General features: G+C 35.5%; 1 long non-coding RNA gene across 2 annotated transcripts; it reads right to left on the reverse strand.

Annotated features, from left to right (window-relative positions):
* Positions 1-23,268: 23,268 nt before the first annotated feature.
* LOC118484129 lies at positions 23,269-25,149 on the reverse strand. 2 transcript variants are annotated; one of them, XR_004872795.1, is made up of 6 exons: positions 25,127-25,149; positions 24,902-24,975; positions 24,351-24,555; positions 23,967-24,054; positions 23,742-23,830; positions 23,269-23,328 (listed from the first exon to the last, which is right to left on the reverse strand). It is a non-coding gene; the product is annotated as an uncharacterized LOC118484129 (long non-coding RNA). The 2 variants fall into 2 exon arrangements; XR_004872796.1 differs by having other exon boundaries at positions 24,351-24,665.
* Positions 25,150-25,432: the final 283 nt, after the last annotated feature.

Here is a 25,432-nt window from a genome sequence, read left to right on the forward strand (position 1 = left end):
TTTGGGGGTGTGACACTCCCTATGTCCTCACATGCCTTAAAATCCTTCTAAAACATTCATGTTCACACACGCTTTTCATACCTGTTTACAAAGGAGTCTCTCAAAGATTTACAAGAATTACATTACACAAACAAGACGCATGAACTCGCTCAACTTTATGTTGATGTTTTCCAAAATTACATGTATTTCAGGTAACCGGATGGATCTTGGACGCAGGTGTCGTAACTAGAAGTTTAGATGTCATCCACTTTTGTTGGTTTGTAACCTAGTCGAAGGTTGTGTTTTAAAAACTTGAATAAACAATGTTTGTAATGCTTAAATTTTATGAATGGATGAACATCGTTTTGATCATGTAGTTATTATTACTATTGAATGCAATGATATTAAACCAGTCACACATCATACGCTTCCACAAAAGACAGGGTGTGACACGCTTTGCGCGCACGACGCGTTAAAGTAGCATAAGCTACCTTAATGGGCCGCGATGGGTTGAAAGCACTTATGTCAGGTTTCATTTTAGGATGTAGGCTTTGTTAAACCATATCACATGAGTTCCAACACTCATTTGGTTTACAAGACCTCATTCTGTCCGATCGTCCGATTTAGGCGTCTATTGTTTGACTAGTGGTTCGATTACTAGGTGCTACTTTATTTCTTTGGTTTGCTTGATTTTATTGAAGTTCTATTGATTGAGGATACTTTGCACTTCATGTGAGTACATAGTTCCCCTATTTTACTGTTTTCAATTGTTTTGGGGTGATTCATATGTACAAAATGATTTTCAAGGTTAAACGATGGTTTTTCAAAAACAATTAAGATCGTTTATACAAAACTAATAATTATTTCAATAAAGTGAACTAACTTGTTGGTTGTAGTTACATAACAAATGACATTCATTAGCATTGATCAAGCCGACCAGTATTAGGTTATGGTACCGTAGGATCTGACAAATCCCGTTATTTACTGCACCCATGGTTATGTCTGGGGGTTGTGGGTAACGACTGAATCTGATGTTAGTTAACTTACCCTTTGGTGGTTTGTTAAGCGACAAGCGAGAAGCGAGATAATCGAGTCACAAAGGCTTGAATGTTGTTAGCGAGACGACCATAAATAGTTTTCACAATTAAAACGAGGATGATTTAAACGATTTTAAATGAGTTAACGATTTGGAAACGATTTTGAACAAGATAAACGAATTGAATAAACGATTAGTTTTTGGTTAGTGTTTAGATAATGGGACGGGTGTAATGTGATGAAAGCATGGTGGATACACCGCTGGTACTTCCTATATATAAGTGTTTTCAACATATTACATACCGTGGCGTTATTTAGTTCACTTGGGTAAACGATTTTGAAATGATGTCACACAACGATGTTTTTCTAAAGGATATAAACCATACGAGTTTTTAACGAGTTTTTACAAGATGTTTTACAAGTTGGTTTCTAAAACAAATGTTTTTGGGTTAAGAATCATGGCTACGGGGTTTTATAAATTATAACCCACTTGATTTGAGTTGGTTAAATTATGTTGTAATACACTTTTCAAAACGAGGTTTGTATTTTGACTCTTGTAGTCTAATTAAGTACTGCAACATGTAAATGAAGCCATGATTCCGATACTCTTATAAAACCTATGTACTCGCCAGCATTTCTTTGCTGACTTTGTTTTTACATATGTTTCAGGTGTTGTTGCTTGATGTGATTTCTAGGATGCATGCGTCACATAGGATCTGGACAAGGCCTTAGTGACATAATAACTATGACAGTCGATATGAAACTTGTTTGTTCTATGTTAAGACAATGTTGATGTTTAATATTCAATAAAACGAAACTCTTTTTTGTATCCATGGTTATGAAACAATAATTCTGTGACATCACTCCCTGACGTTTCCGCCATGGTTTGTTGTCCTACGTGGTCGGGTGTGACATGAGGACCTCTCATAATGGATGAAAACGGTGCTCGATCATGTCCATTTAGGAAATTCATGTAGGATCGAGTGTTGACCCAAACGAGTCAATCAGAAGAGGTCTTATCCGTTTCAGAGGCGGAAACTAAGAAACGGACTTGAAAAACAGCTTGTTTCTCTTAAATTTTCCTTGTATATTGATTTCACAACGATTACAATCAAACAGTACTTCGGCAGCAGTTCGGTACCGGAAACTAGGAAAATGTTGCAAATGATTTCGCTTGTATGCTGTTTATAGGAATGGGATTCCGCTTGAAAGTGTCATGAGACAGTTCAAGCGGAATCACAACAAACTGATTTCGCTTGAAAGTGTCTCATGACAGTTTCAAGCGGAATCACCTCTTCGAGCGAAATCAGATCTAATACACCCTAAAACTTCATATTTTCTCGTACAGTGCGCCCTGATCTAACAATCCTAATACTAGACTCGATACAGGACGAATACGACAGACGTATATGCACCAACAAACTCCCCCTCGGATTTTGACGAGTCTTAAGTGTCGAGTCTTCAAAGTCTTCAGTCTTTATCAGTCTTTGGGCTTTACACTTTCAATCAGCACCAGTCTAACTTCCGGAATCTGATTCTGGAAGTTTGTCTTTTAGACTCCCCCTCAACTTGTGCTGGGATCGTAGTCTGGCTTTTACTCTGCTCACATACTCAAACAGGTTCGGGTATCTCAACCTGGCTCACCTGCATATTCTCTACCCAAAACATAAGTTTCATCAAAGATAAGATACAATAAAGATAGAGACCATGCTAATCACTTATAGTCACAATCTAAATAAAAGATTTATCATGTAAAACTCCAATGAACCACTTGTATGAATATCATTTTCTTTCTAAAAACACACACTCCCAAACCTGTTCGTCATGTTTAGCACTCGGAATTTTGAAAATCAGCGTTTCAACATCAACTGTCTAAAATCTTTTTGAATTTTTCAAAATTTATGCTAAAACACACCGAATTTTTTTTTTTTTTTTTTTTTTTGAAATGACAGAAATGCAGCAAAGAAATATTTACATATAAATATTTTGTGAGTTTGTGAAAGAGGATCATATCAGTTTATGAGACAAAACACCAACACCATTAAGCTTTAAACATTTTAAGTTCTAAACGATTCACCTAGATTGTCAGCATATTGGTTCACTTAAATTTTCACACAAAGTTCAACTGTTTCGAGATACGAGATTAATGTTTTAAGCACTTAAACTTATTCACGTGTCCCACCTCTTGAATATACTCCCGTATCCAGATCCCAATATTGAGTCTTACAGGTGAGTATACCTAGATGATATCTGTAAGGGGTTAAATGCGAAACCGTGAGAGCTCAGGTCAGAACTTCCGTTCAGCAGAGAGATGACGGCTCGACTTTTGGAGTGTCCCCTTTAGAGGATCTTTTTTACAACAGCAATGATTATCAATTTTATTGTTTCATCATTTTTGCTGAGGGCTAGCTTATTGTTCAAAGCATTTGCAGAAACTATTATACGGGGACTAGGTCAGAATTTCCATTCAGCAGAAGCCCCGGGATAATACCCCAGATATCACTAAGCATAAAGACCTAGTATTTCAGAAAGAGGGGTCCTTCAAACAAGATTTTGGGGGTTACCCATATATCCGAGAAATGTTACCCACGATTAAGCAAGTTTGAATTTTAGGTTTATATCTCGTCACAATCTACTAAATGTGCAAAAACCTAATGGAATATCCGCAGTGAGATTGTTTATCACATTTAAACTTTCCATTTCTTTAGCATGTTGTGATTGTCCACTGATGTACTATCATTTCCTCTTTTTGACAACAAAACTCGTTTTTGATTTTTATCATGTTTTTGCCTTTTTCAAATTTTCTAATGTTTTTGGATTTTTGAAAACAAACTGAGCTCTTGACCCACTTTGTAGAAACAAATTTTGAAAACAAACTATACAAGAAACATGACAACTAATATTGAATCGCTTCAATTCGCTATCCACTCGGCATAAACAATCAGAACTCCCCCTCTCAATAAACTATTTTCCCATTTAGATTTCAAAACACTTAAGTTTGTTTTAATCAAAATGGTTTTTCGAGAAAATAAGTTGTGTTGCAACCACTTGTAGGTTGGGGTTCATTTCATCACATTGGTTTTAATCACAAGAATGAGGATTACATCAAGTTCAAATTAATGACCTTGACTAATCATTTTAACAGAACCTCTGTACCACTTGGAAAGTAACCAATCAAATATATTCCAAGAAAGATGCCGATTCATGCTCCACAATTACCAACTTGGGAGCTCCGGCAAGTCAGGTGTTTAATCAAACATTATGTCCACCCAAGCCTGACCAGCCTTGGGTGATTTTGGTACACATCTATACCACCAATATTTTGATTTGTAAAACTCTTTTGCACCTTTTACCTTCCTATCAACCATCTTACCGAAAATGTGTTTGACTTTCCCATTGAAAGCCTTCTCAACATCAAATTCTCCCTTATCAGTGAAGAATTGATTTGAGATCTCAACCTTACCAACTTTCTTCTTCAAATTTTCCTTTGACAATGGAGGAAAATTTTCATCATTCACCTCTGGAATGGAATCCACCATCTTTTTCTCAACCAAAGACTCCTCTGATTTTATGGAATCAGATTCATTGTCAGAATTACTCTCAGATTTAACCACCCATTTTTGCTTGTTCATATCATCTTTTCTTTTATAAAACCGTTTTGAACTTTCACCTTTTTCAGAATTAGAATTATTCATTTTAAGTTTCTCAGTTGATTGTTTCTGTTCATCACCACATTTTCTTCTTGAAACAAAGTTAGAAGAAACTCCCTGTTCTTTGTAGTTAGACTTGGGCAATTCCAAGCAATATGTCCAACTTCTTGGCATTTGAAACAAGTTCTTCTATCAACTCTTTGAGCGAACTTTCTCACATTTTTCTTGACTTCAGCAAAAAACTCTTGATTCGACTGCTTCCAGAATGGTTTCTTCTATTCATCCTCAGAACTTACACCCGCAACAAATTTTGTATTTGGTTTATGAGTTTTCTGATTTTTATAATTTTCGGGAGAATTATAAACAAGACCTTTCTTTTTGAGATTACCATTATGGTTTGGTTTCTTTTGAAAACCATAACCACAACCGTAACCCATTTTCCTGTTAACTCTTTGTTGAGTTCTTGAAGAAGTGTACTTGTTAGGTTTTCCATTAAGATTTAAATCTTTTATTTCAGAAATATTTATTTCTGTTAGTTTGAAAACCTGTTTGATCATTTCATTTTTTACACTTCTTATGGGAAATTCATTATCAGAATATAATTTGTCTGAATTTTTCAAAATATAAGCTACTTTGACTGATTCATCATTCAAATTAGATTTTGATAGTAAAATTCCTTATTGTAAACCCTTTTAACCGGTGAACTCGGACTCTTCTCAGACGAACTCGAACTATCTGACTTAGACTTTGATTTTGACCCTTCATCCATATCCAAGACCTGATCGACAACTTTCTTTACTAACTCAGACTCGTGATTAGTGTCAGACCCTGTGAATGTAACATCAATATTGTCTGGTAATTCATCAATGATTTCAGACTTTAATTTGATGTTTAGAGCCTTGTCTACTTGCTCCTCATTTGGTTTCCTGTGAGAATAACTCTCAAAGATAGGAGGCGGACATCTGTTATACTTGACACTTGGTTTCTTACCAGTATCAGTATTTTCTGTCTTTTCCTTCTTGAAAGCTTCAAGACCTGCAACAGTAGGATAAACACGATCAATCGAATAATCACACGTAGTGTAACTCAACAGTAATCGTTTAATCCTTTCACTCTCAATCTTTTCTAATTCCAAGTCTTGCTTTAGCTTAGCACAGTCTTCGATGTAATCATTTATAACACTCTGTTTTGTCATCAAAGTTGCACTCATTTTTTCCATTGCTTTCTCAATTTCTGAATTTGTCTTTTTCAGACTATCAACTGTTCTGTTCAGCACATCGTAAGACTCCTTCACATACTTCACATCAGACAGTAAGTCTTCTTTAATCTTCTCTAATTCAGCAATCTTCTTGTCTTTCTCCTCACAAGCTTCACAGGATTCTGAGCATTTCAAACATGGTTTTTCAACTTCAACCACTTTTTCAACTATCTTTTCAACCTCGACAGTCTTTTCAACTTCAACAAATTTCTCGACTTCAATAATTTTTTCTATTTCGACAAAGTTCTCTACTTCGACAACTTTTTCAATCTCAAGTATTTTCTCTACTACTTTCTCCACTTCAACAATATTTTCTATTGCATTCTCAGTCACTGCTTCAACTTTTGTTTCTCCAGTTTCTGTCTTTGCCTTTTCATCAGCGAGTAACTTTGCTACTTCCAGCTCTCTCTTCAATCTATCAATCTTCTTTTGATTCAGCATCTCAACTTTATCTGCATAGAAAAAATTAAAACTATCAGGATCAATGCTTTTTCTACGTTTGTTAAGATATTCTTCCTCATCATCAGTATCAACATCACTTCCTAGATCTGGAAAAATCGGAATTCTTTTCTGACTAACTTCATCTTCCAGAACTCGGGCAACAAGAGCTGAACCAGGTATGTATTTGTCCCAACTAAAACCCTCGGCAACTTTTTCATCATCTTGATGAATGATTAAGGCTTTCTTCTTTCCATTGTCAAAGACATTAGACGATGATGGTTGTTGCTCAAGCTGATGAAAAATTGATTTCTGATAATAATTGCTCTTTTCTTGATTTCCGATTGCTTCTTGATTTTTACACTCTCGTTTAAAATGACCTTTTCCTTTGCAACGGAAACAGGTAACTTTAGACTTGTCAAAACCTAACGCCGAATTTGCCAGGTCACGAAAACCATCTCTGCCAGTGATTTGTTGAAAAGTTTCAGCTCTTCTACATGCACTAGCTAAACACCACTTCACATCCATCAATTCAAGTTCCTCGGCATCAGTCTGGCCATAATCTTCTTTCGTAAGCATTGGATTACCAATTCTTCCTGCAACTAAACTTTCATATGATTCTAACATGGAGACAAGAGATGCCATGTGTTGCTTAGCCATTTCAGGAGACAAGCTGTGACCATTTTGAATCTTTAAAGTCACATTGCACTGCAGATTTGTAGAATTCTGCTGTTGAGGACTTGATGCTATGCTGTTTGGATCAAAACTTGAGAATGATGAAGAATATCCACCACTATGAGTTGTAGTGCTGTCATTTGGACTAGATGAACCATCAGCACTAAAAGCAGTACTAATCTTTGGACTCTGGCTGGGGGTAGCCTCAAACTTGTTCCCACGGTAATACAAACTGACATCCTGTTTAGCATTTGGATTTGTCATGATAGCTGTCTTTTGAATATCCAGCTCTTGTTCTTCAATTTTCTGAATGAATTGTGCCAGATTCATACTCTCGGACTTTCTCATGAGTTTCACAATCATCAAATAAGTTCCCCACTTTTTCTGTGGTAAAGCCTCAGCTAGTTTATCCACCCACTCATCATCCTCTTTCTTAATGTCCAATCTTCCCATTTCCAATACCAGATGGCAATATCTATCAATGGTCTGCTTTGTTGTTTCATGATCAAAAGCTGTAAACATATCAAACGATTTCTTCAATAATGCCCTTTTGTTTTTTGATCATATCTGCACTTCCTCCAAATTTCTAAATCAAAGCCTCCCAAATTTATCTAGCTGTACCATTATGTTGAAGTAAAATAAAGATATCTTCCTTTATCGCTTGCTGAAGAATACTGATCATCATTTTCTCACTTGTAAATTTTAACTTGTCACTCTCTGAATAATCAACAATAGCTTTTTCAATCCCACGTTCGTTCTTTGGTCTCTCGTAATCTTTCAACAAAGAACACCATGCATCGAATTTGTAAGCTTGCACCAAGTTCTCGAATCGATTTTTCCAACCTTGAAAATCTTCAATATACATGAGCTTTGGCGGTTTCTGATAAGTTCCAGTCTCATTCTCATTGTACAAAGTTTCAGCAGCAGTAACAGGTGCAACCGGTGTTGCAAACGCATTGTAAAACTCTTCAGCCATGATTTGGTAACACGTTTTTCAAAACTGACAACACTATTCAAGCGAAATATAACCCAATACAGGTTCAAGCGGAATATCAAACTTATCCTTTCAAGTGAAATACATGTTGGAGCGGAATCACCACCAATCTTTCAAGCGAAATCCCAACTAATAGTTTGAAGCGGAATCTCAACTAACAGATTTGAAGCGGAATCAGTCAATCTCAAGCAGCATCAGTGGTTTCTGTTTCAAGCGGAATAACCACAACACGGTTTCAAGCGGAATCTCTGGTAAATCTCAAGCGGAATCAGCCAGATAATGTCAATCTCAAGCGGAATACCGAATGTTCGTCCGAGCGGAATCACATCGAATGCCCATTTCTACCATTTTTAATTCGAATTTTGTTCTGGTTCTTTCAAGGCTTTGTTAATATGCACTTTTACACAAACTGCGAGAAATTGAGCCGATTTTGACTGTTAAAATCTGATCTAATGAAGAAAGAAGGTGTAGAAGTCAGAAAATGAGGCTGTTTTGGCAAGAACTCTTCTTCCTGAGCTCTGATACCACTTGTAGGATCGAGTGTTGACCCAAACGAGTCAATCAGAAGAGGTCTTATCCGTTTCAGAGGCGGAAACTAAGAAACGGACTTGAAAACAGCTTGTTTCTCTTGAATTTGCCTTGTATATTGATTTCACAACGATTACAATCAAACAGCACTTCGGCAGCAGTTCGGTACCGGAAACTAGGAAAATGTTGCAAATGATTTCGCTTGTATGCTATTTATAGGAATGGGATACCGCTTGAAAGTGTCATGAGACAGTTCAAGCGGAATCACAACAAACTGATTTCGCTTGAAAGTGTCTCATGACAGTTTCAAGCGGAATCACCTCTTCGAGCGAAATCAGATCTAATACACCCTAAAACTTCATATTTTCTCGTACAACGTGCCCTAATCTAACAATCCTAATACTAGACTCGATACAAGACGAACACGACATACGTATATGCACCAACAATTGATCATCCTGATTTTCCATTGAGGGTATTCTTCTCTGATCAAAGTCGGAGGTTTTGATATGGACCCAATATTGAAAGCATTATTCCAGGTTTGAAAGTTTGCCATATTTAGTTTAAGAGATGGATATCAAGAAAACTATGAGCAGTTGACCTTTTAAAAGTAATCTATTCAATCTGCCTCCCAGATAGAGATACCCAAATACTGAATATGGCAAGTGATTTCAACAAATAGGAAAATATTATGTGGAACTAGAAATCAAACTTTCAAGAAACAACTTATAGAATTTTTCAAGTGTATTAATGACTTTGTAAAACAAAGTTATTGGATATCACAAAATGAGTACTCAAAGAATTCTATGCAAAGGGTAATGGAGTTTGTGGTGTGTGTATTGAATGCTAAGCATAACTCATTTAACCTTCTGGGTTGACATCTCTATTTATAGAGAGTCTAGATCTGAATAAACATTTGTTTATTTATCATTTGCTCTGTACAAAGTGACTTTTTGGCATATTCATTGAATCGGTTATTACCAACTTGTTACTTTTTGGGTTTGTGTCAGGGCTTATCTCTAAGACAAGTTGGTCCACCAGAATTTCTGGTGACCAGCTTACCAGAATTCTGATGAACCTAATCATCAAATTTCTAGTGATCAGACTTACTAGATTCTGATGATAAATACCAGATTTATCATCAGACTTCATCAGAAAGTCTTGTCTAATTGTCTTATTTGTCTTGATCTTTTCCTGATGCTTAGTTGAAGATGTATCTTTCATTTCTTCTTGTCAAGTTATCTTGTAGGCACCTTTTTAGTGATACTTCTTGAGTGTATCTTCAGCTGATGATCAGGTTGATTATCTTTTTCTTCGATACTTACATTTAAGTTTCCTAACATCTCCCCCTCCCCTTCTCCTTCATTTTCATCTCATACTTCCACTTCCTTTTCACCTTCAACTTCCTTTTTAACCTCACCTTCATTTTTACCTTCTTCTCTCTCAGCTGCCACTTTCTTGGCGTTTTCATCAACAAATTTTGACATGTTCTCCAATAGAGTCAGGCATTGTGAGTATTTATTGTGTACCAGGAGGCTATTTGGATATTCAATCTTTGACTGTTTTAATAATGTGCTCATTTTATTGTAACAGTCTTCTAATTCTTTGTATGCCTCATCCAATTTATCAGCCATTGCCTGCAAAATAAAAAAAGTATTTTATTAATTATGGCGTTTTGCGGTTTTTATTAAATTTATTTTTTGAATAACATACCTCTTCAGTTTCATTGTTCTGTTATTCTTCATCTGCAACATTGTCTTCATACTGTGTTAGTGCTCTGATCAGAGCATGGTTCCCTAATGCAGAAACTTCAAACATCATGTTCTGGCTTTCTATATCATCAGCCACAATCCTTTGAAGCAAAGCCTCTTCATCCTCATTCTCTTCATTCTCATTCTCATCATTGATTTGCATGTCGTTTTGCACTTTAGGGTGGAGCCCAGTAATCATAATGATCATCATGCCCTAAACCATCATCATCAACCTCATCATCATCATTATCAGCATGCTCCTCAACAATTCCAACATCATCTTCATCTTCATTCTCAACATCATCACCATTTGCATCTTCTTCATCAACAACCTGCATTTTTTCTGTTTTCTTAGGTGTGGCTTCCTTAGCCTTTTTAACTGTTTTCTTTTTTACTTCTTTGCCATCATGGCGTTTTGACAGTGCGCCCTCAAACAAGTCAAGATTTTTTGTTGTAACCCACTCAATTGGTTATCCTTCTTTTTGTTCCAATCTTTTACTATTGCAAGCATCGTTCACCAAGGCAAGCTGTAACAAAATACATTTTCAATTTTTAAACTGATGTTTTGTGCAAACTGATATATGTTGTTCAATTAAGAAAATCACATATGATACATGGCGTTTAATAACACAAATGATACATATTTTGGCGTTTAGCAACAAATCTATCAAATGATACATGTTTTGGCGTTTAATAACACACACAAATGATATATGTTATATAGGGAAATTTTATTCTTACCGCAAGTATGATCAACGGCCTTGTGTAATGCTTTGTTGGAGACCATGCGGTTTTGGCGTGTTGCAAGCATTGGATGATATAACCACACCAGTTCAGTTGATTTATTTGAACGTTTGGTTTAACATTGTGCAAGAAATGTTGGTTGACGACCGCATTATCACTTGCATGCCCAATTATAGTGAAGAATGCTACAAGGAAATTTAGGCAAAAGTTTCTACCGAAGCTATCCATCTCAGGCAAGATGTCATCAAAGTAGAGCTTCACACTTGGTCTGCCAATCTAGTCAGTCCCTTCGAACTATGCTCTCCACTCAGCCACTACTTGGTCTTTTGCTGTTGACCTTTTTTCCCCTGCACAGGCACCATTCCATTCGGTATACCCGTTAAAAAGTTTACCAATTCTTCATTGATATGTATGGTATGGTTGCCAACATTTAGGTTGTTTGTTCTTTCATTGTAATTTTCAACCAACCAGTACCCAAGCATTGTCTGTACACTGTGTTTTTCAACATTAGTGCAGCTCTAAATCCCATGTGTTCTACTGCCTGTCTTTGATTTTGGTTTAGATTTATAAACCAATCAGTCAAGTTTGTAGGTTTTACTCTTGATATAACCCTAGCCCCACTGAACTCATAAAATGGTTCTTCCTCAACCTCAACATCCTGATTTAAGGACTTCCTCTTATTGGCGTTCTAGGCCTTGCCTGTGTGCACATTTATTCTCACTCTCAACCCCTTCTTGCCTATAAACATGATTAATTTTCATGGCGTTTTATTTTATGGCGTTTAATAACATAAATGAAACATATTTTTCATAAAACAATCACAGATGATACATATCGTTCAATAAGAAAATCACAGATGATACATGGCGTTTAATAACACAAGAGATACATGTTTTGGAGTTTAATAACAAACTATCAAAGTATATTACATGATATATGGAGTTTTACAAACAAACATCATAAAAAGTGTGATTTTGTCTTCCTTTTGTATTTTCATGACCAAATGAGCTTAAATGAACAAAAGGAACAAATATACAGCAAAAACCAACATAAATACAAAGAAAAGGAATAAACATGGCATGCCCGGCCCCTCGACAGCATCTCCCCAAGCAAAAACAAGAAACAGGAGGCTGGCCATGGCCCCTGCCTAGCGGACACGGGGGCGTGGTCAGGTGTCTGCAGAAAATGAAAAAGCTATAGAAGCTTCTATTCCTATCACGGGGGCGTGCCCAGCTCAACACGAGGCGTGGTCAACGCTAAGATTCACAGAATCTTGCAAATCTTAATAGTATAGATACGCTTCTACACATGGGGCCATGCCCAGCGAACACGGGGCCGTGTGGAGCCTAATGCAGACAATTGTAATTAATGAAGAAAGAGAAAGAGGATGGCCACGGGGCCGTGTCCAGCGGACACGGGGCCATGGCTGGGCTTCTGTTCAGGCTATAAATAGGGGTGCTTGGTTTATTTCAAAAGCATCCCTTGGCAAACCACCTCTCTCCCACTTCACCACCACTCCACCTCCACTACAACACCCACATCCACCACCATCATCCATCATCCACCTTAGAGTGTGTGTAGTAGTCTTAGGATCCAAGATTGAGAGTAAGAGTTCTTGTCAATCAAAGACCATGCTTGGCTAAGTCTCTTACATCACTTGGTGAAGACAAGCACTTAATGTAATACTTTTGATTTTTAATCTTTTTGCACTTTTTATTTGGTTTTGTATTAATGACTTTAATAACTAGATTCTTATTTTGAAGGTGAAACTTCTTTATCATTTGTCCGTGGTGTCTTGGCATTACTTTACTGTCTATATAAAGTAAAAGATTTTCACCATTCATATCTCTACTGTCTATATAGAGATATGTTGGCTACCTGGTCGGGGGTTAAGAGAATGGTTTGGTAAGGTTATTGCCTTGTTCAGTGTATAGATCCTGCAAGGACCTGGGTTAACCATACTAGGACCTCCTTCAATACCCACTGGTATTGGATGGCGGGGGTGCGAATGGCTTGATCCCCTCATATGTAAACTACTATTAATACATTAACCAGGCTACTTGGGATTGTATCCCTGCTGACTCAAACCACTTAGCCGAGGGTAACGTCGCCTTCAAAAGAGGGGCCTACCACTTTATGCATTAATAAATTAATTAATTATCTTCCAATATTCCAACCCTTTGGGATTGTATCCCTGCTGACTCAAAACCACTGGGTTGAGGGTAACGTCACCTTCAAAAGAGGGGCCTACTACTATAACTAAGATAATCTCTTAAAAAGTGCAAAAGTGCGGAAATCATCAAAGGTTACATTAAAGGCGAGTCGGATCCAAGTGATTCATCTTGTCTATCTGTTTTTAATTTTATTTTTATTTTCAGCATTTTAGTTTTTATTTTTCATATTAAAACCTTTTCTAAAAATTTTGATTTGATTAGACGTTGAGAATAAACCGGTACTAAAAGCTCTTGTGTCCTTGGACGACCTCGGTATCTTACCAACGCTACTGCGCTCACGATGGGTGCACTTACCCATGTGTGTGTTTAGTGTTAGTAGGATATCGTGTTTTATAAATTTAAAACTTGACTAATGTGTAAAATGGGCTTAAAATATCATTAAAAACATATCACACCCAACACACACCAACAGTCAAGTGTATGAATAAACAAATGTCTATTCATATCACACATTCTCTACAGATAGAGATCATAACTCCGAAGGGAAAATGAATCAAGCTTAGCATTTATCACATACTACAAAACTCCATTGCGCTTCATCATAGAATTATTTAAGTATTTGTTTATAATAGTCAGTAACCTCATAATCACTTTGTTAGCTTTTCAAAGTGATATAAACTTGAAAATTCTGTAGTTGTGTCTTTTGAAAGTTAGATTTCTAGTTCCGCACATTATTTTCATATTTTTTGAAATCACTTGCAAGTTTAGTTAAAACATTGTTATTTGGGACCAACATAGAGGATGAACGACAAAGGGCGATCTCCGCCGAGAAGAAACCAATCGCTGAAGCAGCAACCTTCAAGGCATTCATTCCGGCAAAACGAGATGGCTCCACAAATCAACGACACGAAAAACCTGCACACAAAGACACCAAACGAAGTGACGTCGTCGAACATTGTACCTTTTGCGGGAAGGACAGACACTCTAGTGAAGGTTGTTTCAAAAGAATAGGATAGCCTGAGTGGTGCCCGGGAAACAAGAAACGTGAAGAAATTAACAATATGACCTTTTTCTAAAACATTTTGCTTAATGATGAATTAAAAAGTGTGGAACTACACTTATGGCATGCATGGCAGAAAAAGGTAATAAATACGATGATTGGGTGACAGACTCAGGATCCACCAAGCACATCACTTACATGACTGAGATACTTCAAAACCGGACTAAAAACAAAATTGAAACCCTGGTTGTCTTCCACAACAGGAATGCTATACCATTGAGGGAAGAGGGGAATGTGCTTTACCAGGAGGAACAAAAATAAAAGATTTCTTGCACATTCCTAAATTCACTTGCAATCTATTGTCCGTGAGTCGTTTAAGTAAAGATCTTCAAGCCACCATAACCTTTTATCTGATTTTTGTGATATGGAGAAACTTCACACGAGGAACTTGATTGGTGAGGGTAAATGCAAAGGTGGTCTATATCAAATGGGGATGACCAGGGAGGAAAGAAAAGCCTTGATGACAACTATTGATACTTGGCACAAAAGATTAGGGCATGCTTCCGCAAAAAGCTCTCTCAAATTGATTTCTTAGTGGTATTTCTTTCAATAAAATGTGTGACTCTTGTTGAAGAGCAAAACATACCAAACAACCTTTTCCTATTGGTGGCATTAAAACCAATAGCTGTTTTGAACTTTTACTTTGTGATATTTGAGGAGAATATCGATTCCCTTCTTATCAGGGACAATGTATTTTTTGACTATCGTTGATGATTTTAGTAGATTTGTTTGGGTGTTTTTGCTTAAATTTAAACATAAAGCTAGCTAGACTTTAACATATTTTCATAAAATGGTCCATACTGAATTTGGAAAATTGGTTAAAAGGATTAGGTGTGACAATGGTGGAGAATTTACTTCAAATGACATGTTGAAATTTTATAGCGAACAAGGAATTCTTCTCGAAACCACGTGTCCACACACCCCGCAACAAAATGGGGAGGTTGAACGAAAACACCGACACATAACTGAAACCGCTCGAGCTTTAAGATTTGAAGCCAATTTGCCTAAAACCTTTTAGGTTGAATGTGTCTTGACAGCGACATACATCATCAACCGACTTCCTTCCTCGGAAATTGGCAACAAAACCCCTTATGAGATCCTTTTTGGTCAAAAGGCCGATTATGAACTCATGTGAGCATGTGGTTGCTTAATGTACTATAGTAGCAACAAAACCAACAGGGATAAATTTGGAGAAAGGCGCATACTCGATGTTTTCTTAGGGTACTCACAAGGTACCAAAGGATACAAAATATATGATATGCAAAATAAGAAAATCATCACTTCAAGGTACGTTAGATTACATGAAAACCACTTCCCTTTGACAAAATGCAAAGATGCCAAGAGGAGGACAAGGATTTTGATTTCACTCCTGATGTAGCCCACTATGAAGAAGAAAGATTAAATAAAGAAGATAGTGGACCAGCCTATCTCAGCTCCCATGTCCAAAATGAAACTCTTGGGATCGAACAAGGCCCAAACCTTGAACAATCAAGCCCAACAAATGAAGATCACCCAAATGAGTCTTTTGGCCAAATCCTGGACCAATCCACGAACCAACAGAGGTCGAAACCATTGCCATTTCCAGAAATAACCAAGCTGAGTCGAAGATTATGTTGTTCATCTTCCCCATTTGATAGACCACACACCAACTCATAAATCCTCAATGATACATCCTTTAATCAATTTTATTTCGTACAAAATTTTTTATAATACCCACAAAGCTTTTTTAGCGTCTATCGACTCAATCGACAAGCCAAAGGTTTTTCATTAGGCTATCAAAATCGAGAAGTAGAAAGAAGCTATGCAAAGAGAAATTCATGCTCTCGAAGAAAAGGACACGTGGGCCCTCAAAAGTTTACTAGAGGGAAAATGTGCTATTAACTCCAAATGGGTGTACAAGACGTTGAAAGGTACAAGGCACGACTCGTCGCGAAGGGTTTCACGCAAATGGAGGGCATTAACTATCATGACACGATTGCTCCAATCGCTAAGCTTGTTACGGTTAGAATCATTTTGGTCATGGCGGTAAAGAGATATTGGTTCATACATCAACTCGACGGAAACAATGCTTTCTTGCACAATGATCTAAATGAAGAAGTATATAGATGATTCCTCAAGGTTTTACTAAAGGAGAAGAAACGAGGGTTTGTTGGATTAGAAAATCACTTTATGGGCTGAAACAAGCCTCACGAAATTGGTTCCAAAAGTTTACCAATGCACTCCTTGGTATTGGTTACATCCAATCGAAGGCCGGCCACTCTCACTTCATCTTTTAAAATAGATATTTTTTTTGTTGTGGCCCTCATCTATGTTGATGATGTCGTTATAGTAAGCAACAATGGAACCAAGATACCAGACACAAAAGACTACCTTGACAAAAGTTTTAGCATAAAAGACCTTGGAGACCTCAAGTATTTTCTTGGCATAGAGGTTGCTCGCACAAAGGAAGGACTTATCCTAAGTCAACAAAAATATGTTTTAAACATCCTTGAAGATAGTGGTCTTCAAGGATGTAGGCCAAGTTCTTTTCCTTATGAACAAAAACTCAAGCTAGACAAATGTTAAGCCGAACCAAAAGTAGATGCGGGACTATACCGTCGCCTGATAGGCAGGCTAATTTACATACAAGCAACATGGCCCGATATTGCTTACTCAATTAACAGTCTAAGTCAATACGTAGCTGACCCGAGACAACTCCATTTGGATGGCGCTTGATATGCACCAAATGCAACATATAAACTATATCAAATACGATATAAAAACAACCCTTTAAAGTAGTAATGTTGGAAAAAGTGTGTTTCTTTGTATACTATTAAATTTCAGGATTAAAAGAGCTTAAATGTATAAAAGGAACAAATTAACGGAAAAAACCAACATAAATACAAAAGAAGAGAAGTTGATACATCATACCGACCCTCCGAGGTTCACCCCAAGACCAAAAACAACAAATCAAAAGACAAGCACGGGACCGTGCCACCAAGGCATGGAGCCGTGCCCCACTCCAGATTCCATGAAGAAAAAGACAAAGAGAAGCAGACAAGGGACACAGGGTCGTGTCCCATGGACACGGGCCGTGGTCAACTCCCGGATGTACAGAATCTTGGATAGTACATTAAGTACAAGGACCACGGGCCGTGCTACTGACACACGGAGTCGTGTGAGCATACAGACTATCACAGCTCATTAAATGAAGACAGAGAAGAAGGAGGAACGGGGCATTGCCCTCCTGGAATGGGGCCGTATGAACAGTCTATTTCTAACTATAAATAAGGGTGCTTGGTTTAATTGCAATTCATCCCTTGGCAAACCACTTCTCTCATACCTGCTACCATTCGACCACCAAAATACCACCATCATCCATCTTTAGAGTTTGTGTAGTAGTATTGGGATCCAAGATTGATTGTAAGAGTTTTTGTCAAACAAAGGCCATGTTTGGCTAATCTCTTACATCACTTGGTAAAGACAAAGTCTTTTATGTATTACTTTTGATTTCCAAGCTTTGGTTAAATTTTTAATTGGGTATGTATTAGTGACTTTAATAAGTAGTTTTTTTTATATTGGGAGTGAACTTTATTCTATCATCTTTTCATGTTTTGTTGATTCACTCATTCATGTCTTTACGGTCTATATAAAGCGCGTTAACTGCCTGGAAGGGGTTAGAAGGGTGGTTTGGGTAAAGTTCTTGCTTCGTTCAGTGTATAGATCCTGCGAGGACTTGATTAAAGCTTATTAGGACTTCCTTTGAGGCAGATAACATCAAATTGGGGGAAGTAAGAACGGCTTGAATCCCTTATAAATAAACTACTATTAAAACTTTAAACCGGCCTTGAGAGACTGCATCCTTGCTAACTCAGACCAATATAGCCGAGGGTAGCATTGCTTCCAAAAGAGGGACATGCCACATTTTGCATTAATAACTTACTTAATTATCTTTCAGTATTCCAGCCTTGCGGGACTATATCCCTGCTGACTCAGACCAATATGGCCAAGGGTAGCGTTGCTTCCAAAAGAGGGACATGCCACTATAACTAAGATAATCTCTTAAAAAAACCCAAAGTGCAGAAATCATCAAAGGGTACGTAAAAGATAAGTCGGAACCAAGTGATTCTATCATGTCTATTTGTTTCTTTTATTGTTATAGTGTCTTTCTTTAATTATAATTCCTAAAAAAATCTCTTCTCAAAATTTGGTTAGATTAGACGTTGACGATATTCCGGTATTAAAAGCTTTTGTGTCCTTGGACGACTTCGGTATCTTACCATCACTATGCTACGCCGACGATGAGTGCACTTGCCCTAGCGTGTTGTAGAGAGTGATAATGTTATGTCGTGTTTTATAAAATTAAAACTTGATAAACGAGTAAAAGTACATAAAATATATTAAAAATTATACACCCTCCACTCACGTCAGCGCTCATCGGTTATTGTGGTATATTAAAGCCACACCCGGGCAAGGAGTCGTTCTCCCGCAAGAAGGAAGGTGAAACCTGACCGTCTATTGCGACTCAGATTGGCTTAGATGCCATACACGCGTAAGTAATAGACCGGTTACTTATTTCCTTTAGGAGGTGTCCCAATTTCTTGGAAAACTAAGAAACAGTCCGTTGTCTCTCGTTCTTTCGCCGAGGCGGAATATCGATCAATGGCTTCCACTGTTAGTGAGATAACTTTGGGTGCTCTGGCTTATGAAAGATCTTAACGTGTTTCTAAGCGAACCAACTCCTCTTTTTTTGACAATCAAGCGGCTCAACATATTGCTAATAATCTGGTCTTGTATGAGCGGAATCGGATCGTAACGATCACAAATTCTGCGGTGAATTTGGTTTAACGCGCGGAATCCGTTAAACTGAACAGTACTCGAGATCACGAATGAAAATATAAACGATTCTTTATTACAAATATGAACCAGACAGAGTTTCGACACTAGACACATGAATAATCTCCTAAGATTTGATCTAATCCGTATGAAATTGTATGAAGCTTTCTTGAAGATGTGTCTCTTGTACGGATGAACTTTGATATTTATAGAAGAAGCTTAGTAGTCATTCATGAAAATCATAAATCTCACTTCCGTACGTATAAGAGTAGTCCACTTTCGTACGAATGTAAATTACCCTCCCTCCTCCGTGCGTATGAGATTGAATCATGTTGACTTCTATTGTTGCATGTTGGCTTTCATAGGGTGGGGTTCTAGAGTGAACACTAGTGTATTTGCGAACTGAGTGAATAAATCATGGCCATTGATCTACACACGTGTATGCCCAGGATCTCATCATCAAATCGTAAAATACACTAGTGTATTTCAACATCAAATCCTGGCCATTGATCTACACACGTGTATGGCCAGGATTAGTTCACTCAGTTCGCAAGCTATACTAGTGTTCACTCTTGAAATATATATATATATATATATATATATATATATATATATGGGGACCGCTAAAATGAGAACAACCTCCAGTTGTAAGAACCATGAGAATTACACCGTACGGGGCGAGGTGGACCAAAATTTTTTTTCATAAATGTAGATGCGTGTATTATAAACTCATTTGTAAAAAAAAAATTCAAAAAAAAAATGTCGTGTGTGTAGTTTTGAGCACCACAAGTTTGGGTTTACGGGTACCGTAAATTTTATTTAATATTTACGGTACCCGTAAACCCAAACTTGTGGTGCTCAAAACTACACACACGACACTTTTTTTTAATTTTTTTTTACAAATATGTTTATAATACACGCATCTACGTTTATGAAAAAAAATTTTGGTCCAACTCGCCCCGGATCAAGTAGTTGTCACGGTTCTTACAACTGGAGGTGGTTCTTATTTTAGCGGATTTCTATATATAGTGTGAGGTTCATTGGGGAACACTAAAAAAGTGGGGAACAGTGGGGAACCGACTCAAACAAACTCTGATTGGACTCATTCCAGCGGCGTTGGAACCGGCTCGTCGAACCCTAACTAAGATCTCTTAACCCTAAACCCTAAATCATAACTCCTAAACCCTAAATAGATTAGGGTTTGGCCTTTAGGGTTTAGCCTTAGGGTTTAGATTTATGGTTTAGCTTTAGGGTTGAGGGTTTAGTTTTAGGGTCTAGGGTTTATATTTAGGGTTTAGCTTTAGGTTTAGCCTTTACGGTTTAGGTTTTAGAGTTTATAGTTTAGATTTTACGGTTTAGCTTAGGTTTTAGCCTTATTTTTTAGCTTTAGAGTTTAGAGTTTATGAGTTAGGATTTAGGGTTTAAGGTTAAAAGATCTTAGTTAAGGTTCGACGAGCCGGTTCCAACGCCGCTGGAATGAGTCCAATCGGAGTTTGTTTGAGTCGGTTCCCCGCTGTTCCCCACTTTTATAGTGTTCCCCAATGAACATTCCCATATATATATATATATATATATATATATATATATATATATATATATATATATATATATATATATGTATATATACATATGTGTATATATATATATATACATATGTATATATACATATGTGTATATATATATATATATACATATGTATATATACATATGTATATATATATATATATACACATATATATATATGTATATATATATATATATACATATGTATATATACATATGTATATATATATATATATACACATATGTATATATATATATATATATACATATGTATATATACATATGTATATATATATATATATACATATATATATATGTGTATATATATATATATATATACATATGTATATATACATATGTATATATATATATATGTATATATACATATGTATATATACATATGTATATATATATATATACACATATGTATATATACATATGTATATATATATATATACACATATGTATATATACATATATATATATATATATATATATATATATATATATATATATATATATATATATATATATGTATATATACATATGTGTATATATATATATATACATATGTATATATACATATGTGTATATATATATATATATATACATATGTATATATACATATGTATATATATATATATATATACACATATATATATATGTATATATATATATATACATATGTATATATACATATGTATATATATATATATATATATATATATATAGGGGAAGGTTCAAATGAAAACCACTGTTTATTGTGAAAACTCGAAAACTAATTAAAAAAGCCAAAAAAACATACCAATTTTTTTTGCAAACCAAATTTCGCAGGTTTTTATATATAAAAAAAAATTTCAAAAAAAAAAAAAATTGTGTAGTGCACATGTGTATGTGTACTACACATGTGTATTATTAGACATGTGTAATACAATTTTTTTTAAAGTTTTTTTATATATAAAACCTGGGATTTTTTATAAAAAAAATTGAAATTTTTTTTTGTGTATTTTTTAGGCTTTTTTTAGTTTGTTTTCGAGTTTTCACAATAAAAGTGGTTTTCATTTGAACCATCCCCTATATATATATGTGTGTGTGTATATATGTGTATATATATATATATACATATGTATATATACATATGTATATATATATATATATACACATATGTATATATACATATGTATATATACATATGTATATATATATATATACACATATGTATATATACATATGTATATATATATATATATACACATATGTATATATACATATGTATATACACAATTTTTTTTTTTGAAAATTTTTTTTATATATAAAAACCTGCGAAATTTGGTTTGCAAAAAAAATTGGTATGTTTTTTTGGCTTTTTTAATTAGTTTTCGAGTTTTCACAATAAATAGTGGTTTTCATTTGAACCTTCCCCTATATATATATATATATATATATATATATATATATATATGTATGTATATATATATATATACACATATGTATATATACATATGTGTATATATATATGTATATACATATGTGTGTATATATATATATGTATACACATATGTATATATATATATACATACATATGTATATATATATATATATATACATATGTATATATATATATTGGTTAAGGATAGTGTAAAAAGGGGCTAAAGTGTGAGAAGTGTATTATAACACTATATATAATACTATATAACACCATATAAACACCGTATAACAATATGTAACACCATATAATACCATATAACACTATGTAACACTATGTAACACTATATAACATTATATAACAAATATAACACTATACATCTATCATAGACATGCTATCAGACAACCTATAATGTTATATTTGTTATATAATGATATATAGTGTTACATAGTGTTATATGGTATTATATGGTGTTACATATTGTTATACGTTGTTTATATGGTGTTATATAGTATTATATATAGTATTATAATACACTTCTGACACTTCTCACGCTTTGAGCAGTTTTTACAGGATCCTCTACCTATATATATATATAGGGTAGGGTTCCAGCGTGAACCTAATCCCATGCGTGAACTAATCTGGACCATTGATTTCCTTTTTAGTTGTTAAGGGTATGATTGTAATTATATAAAAAATTAGATTTAAATCATTATTTTAATAATTGAATTATGTTACATCTTTCCTATTTTAAATTTATTATCCACATTATCTTTTATTTCATTTTTATTTTTTAGATTTTACCACCAAACTTCGGATTATGATTTTTAAGATTCACGTAACCTTCATATTTTCAACGGTATACACATGTGTACTTTGATATGAATTGAACAGTACACATGTGTACTCAGCATGGTAGATATGTGTAATTAGCTACATAATACATACATATAAACAAAACTTGTAAACCTATTTTATATTAAGCAAATAACAATTTCCATAATGTTTGCCAAACCAAAAAAAACATACAATTACAAGTTCCAGTTTCGTGAAAACAATAAACGCAACATAATCGGAAAAATAAAAAAGACATAGTCTTTTACAACTATTTGCCGCGTTGTATGCTGAATCATCCTTATCGACCAAGCAAAAAACATACGTGAATCATCCTTATCGACCTCATACGTGAATCATCCTTATCGACCTTCCATCTCCACTTTCCTCGTTTACGACGTCTCCTATAATAACACAAAAAACTCAGCAATTAGTACTTTGCATAATTCACAAGTGTACATCAACAAATTTACACATTCAATACACAAAAAAAATATGAGATATCATAAAAACAGACGCTAAACACATGTGTACATCGCATTACAAACATAGCAAAACCAGAATACACATGTGTACAGCGCCTTAAAAATAGAGCAAAAATCAGAATACACATGTGTACAACGGCTTTAAACCAAAGCAAAAATCAGAATACACATGTGTACAGCGCCTTAAAAACAAGCAAAATCATAATACACATGTGTACATCGCCTTAAAGCAGTGAAAAAACTAATGACACATCTAATAATGACGGTGTATAGTTATAGTCCATTCAAATAACACATCAAAACTGTAGTTCTAGTTAGAAATAGACTAGTACCTGAATTTCATGCTCGATGTAGTATAGTTCCCAACAGGCATTGCAACCTTAATGTTTCGACTTGAAAAGAAACTGAAATCATTACAACCCTGCAACAAATGAAAGTTGATATTAGTGTCTGAGTAATTTTAAGGACGATAATTGTAGCGCATCAAGGGTGTGTCTGGAAAATGCCATGAGAAAAGGCTCAGGAGGTACACAAAGGTTCTAGAACATGTATTTTACCGTTGACCCCATTTGGTATTTTGCGAAAATCATCAATTCCAAAAGACTTCTGTGTAGAATTGAAAGTGCAGTGATCTGTTCCTACAAGCTAGAAAAATAGAACACAAGTTTAACCACAGAGAAATAGGGTTCAAAATAAAATATATGTTCTCCTTTTGGTAGGGTCAAGATGTGTGCGTGTGTAACAGGCCCTTTATGTGGTGTAATTTAAATCCAATATTCCTTTTGGTAGGGTCAAACTGGATCAGAGATCACAGTTGTCACTAACAAGAGTCTGGAGATTTAAATGTATCAGAAGGCAAGCCAGTTTTGGTTGCTAAATAAATTAGACGGCAGAAACAAAGCGACTAACGCATAATTTCACGACCTAATATCAAATTGTACCTTTTAAAGCCAGAATCTTCGAAATCGGATTCATAAGAGCCGAGTCAGCAGTAATCGGCCTACGTAGTGGATGCATTGGCATGTTCATATCAATGATCACCACACTATTTTGTGGCGACGTTTCACGAACACATATAAACTTATCTGACACCATCGTTACATTCGTAAACGTAATAAACTGCGGATTGATCCCTATGCTCGGCAACTGCAACATCACAACACTCAAAATCAAATCCATAACCACACATAACTAGATCACTATCCAGCACACTTCCACAAAACACATCAATCATTTCAATCAATCATTCCACAGATCTGAAATAATTGAATATAAATAGCAATTAGACAGCAAGTAGTGATAGTATTCACTTAACATATTTTTTTAAGTTAAAAACAGAATCCAACAAAATTCTAGAAAAAAAAACAACTAAGAGCACTGATTGCTTAACGTAATGTGGTAGATATAGTGGCAATAAGAGATCCATTTTATACACAATTTGTGAATATAGGCCCATTATGTATTCACACAATTGACAAGATAACAAAATTACCTTCAAATCTGCAATCTCCTGCTCCCGTTTTGCAATGGTTACTATAAACGCAGCTTCCTATTTCTTTGCCTTTTCTAGCCTTTTCTTTGCCGCCATGGTGACCGGAGAGAGATCAAAACGACGGATCAGATGCGGTTATTCTGTTAGGGATTTGATTTGATAAAAAACCCACAAAAAACCAACAAAATGCACAAACACAAAACACTAAATCTCCAAAAAACATACCGAGAGAAATCGAGAGATCCGGCCTTTTTTCTTCGATTCCCACGATGCAGCGATCCGGCGATCCAGCGAACTTCACCTGTTGATCAGCGATCCAGCGAACTTCACCTTTTGTTCGATTCGGATCTGAGAAATGAGACAGCGAACTTCTTCTGTTGATCAGAAAAACTAGTTCAGGACCAACCATACGCTTGTCACCGGCGTCTGCCCAACATAGGGGTGATCGGCACTTGTGGCCATACAGAGCTTCGAACGGCGCGACCTTTATGCTTGTATGATAACTGTTATTGTAGGAAAACTCAACCAAGG

This window comes from Helianthus annuus, chromosome 2 (assembly GCF_002127325.2).
Source record: "Helianthus annuus cultivar XRQ/B chromosome 2, HanXRQr2.0-SUNRISE, whole genome shotgun sequence".
NCBI classification, from domain to species: Eukaryota; Viridiplantae; Streptophyta; class Magnoliopsida; order Asterales; family Asteraceae; genus Helianthus; species Helianthus annuus.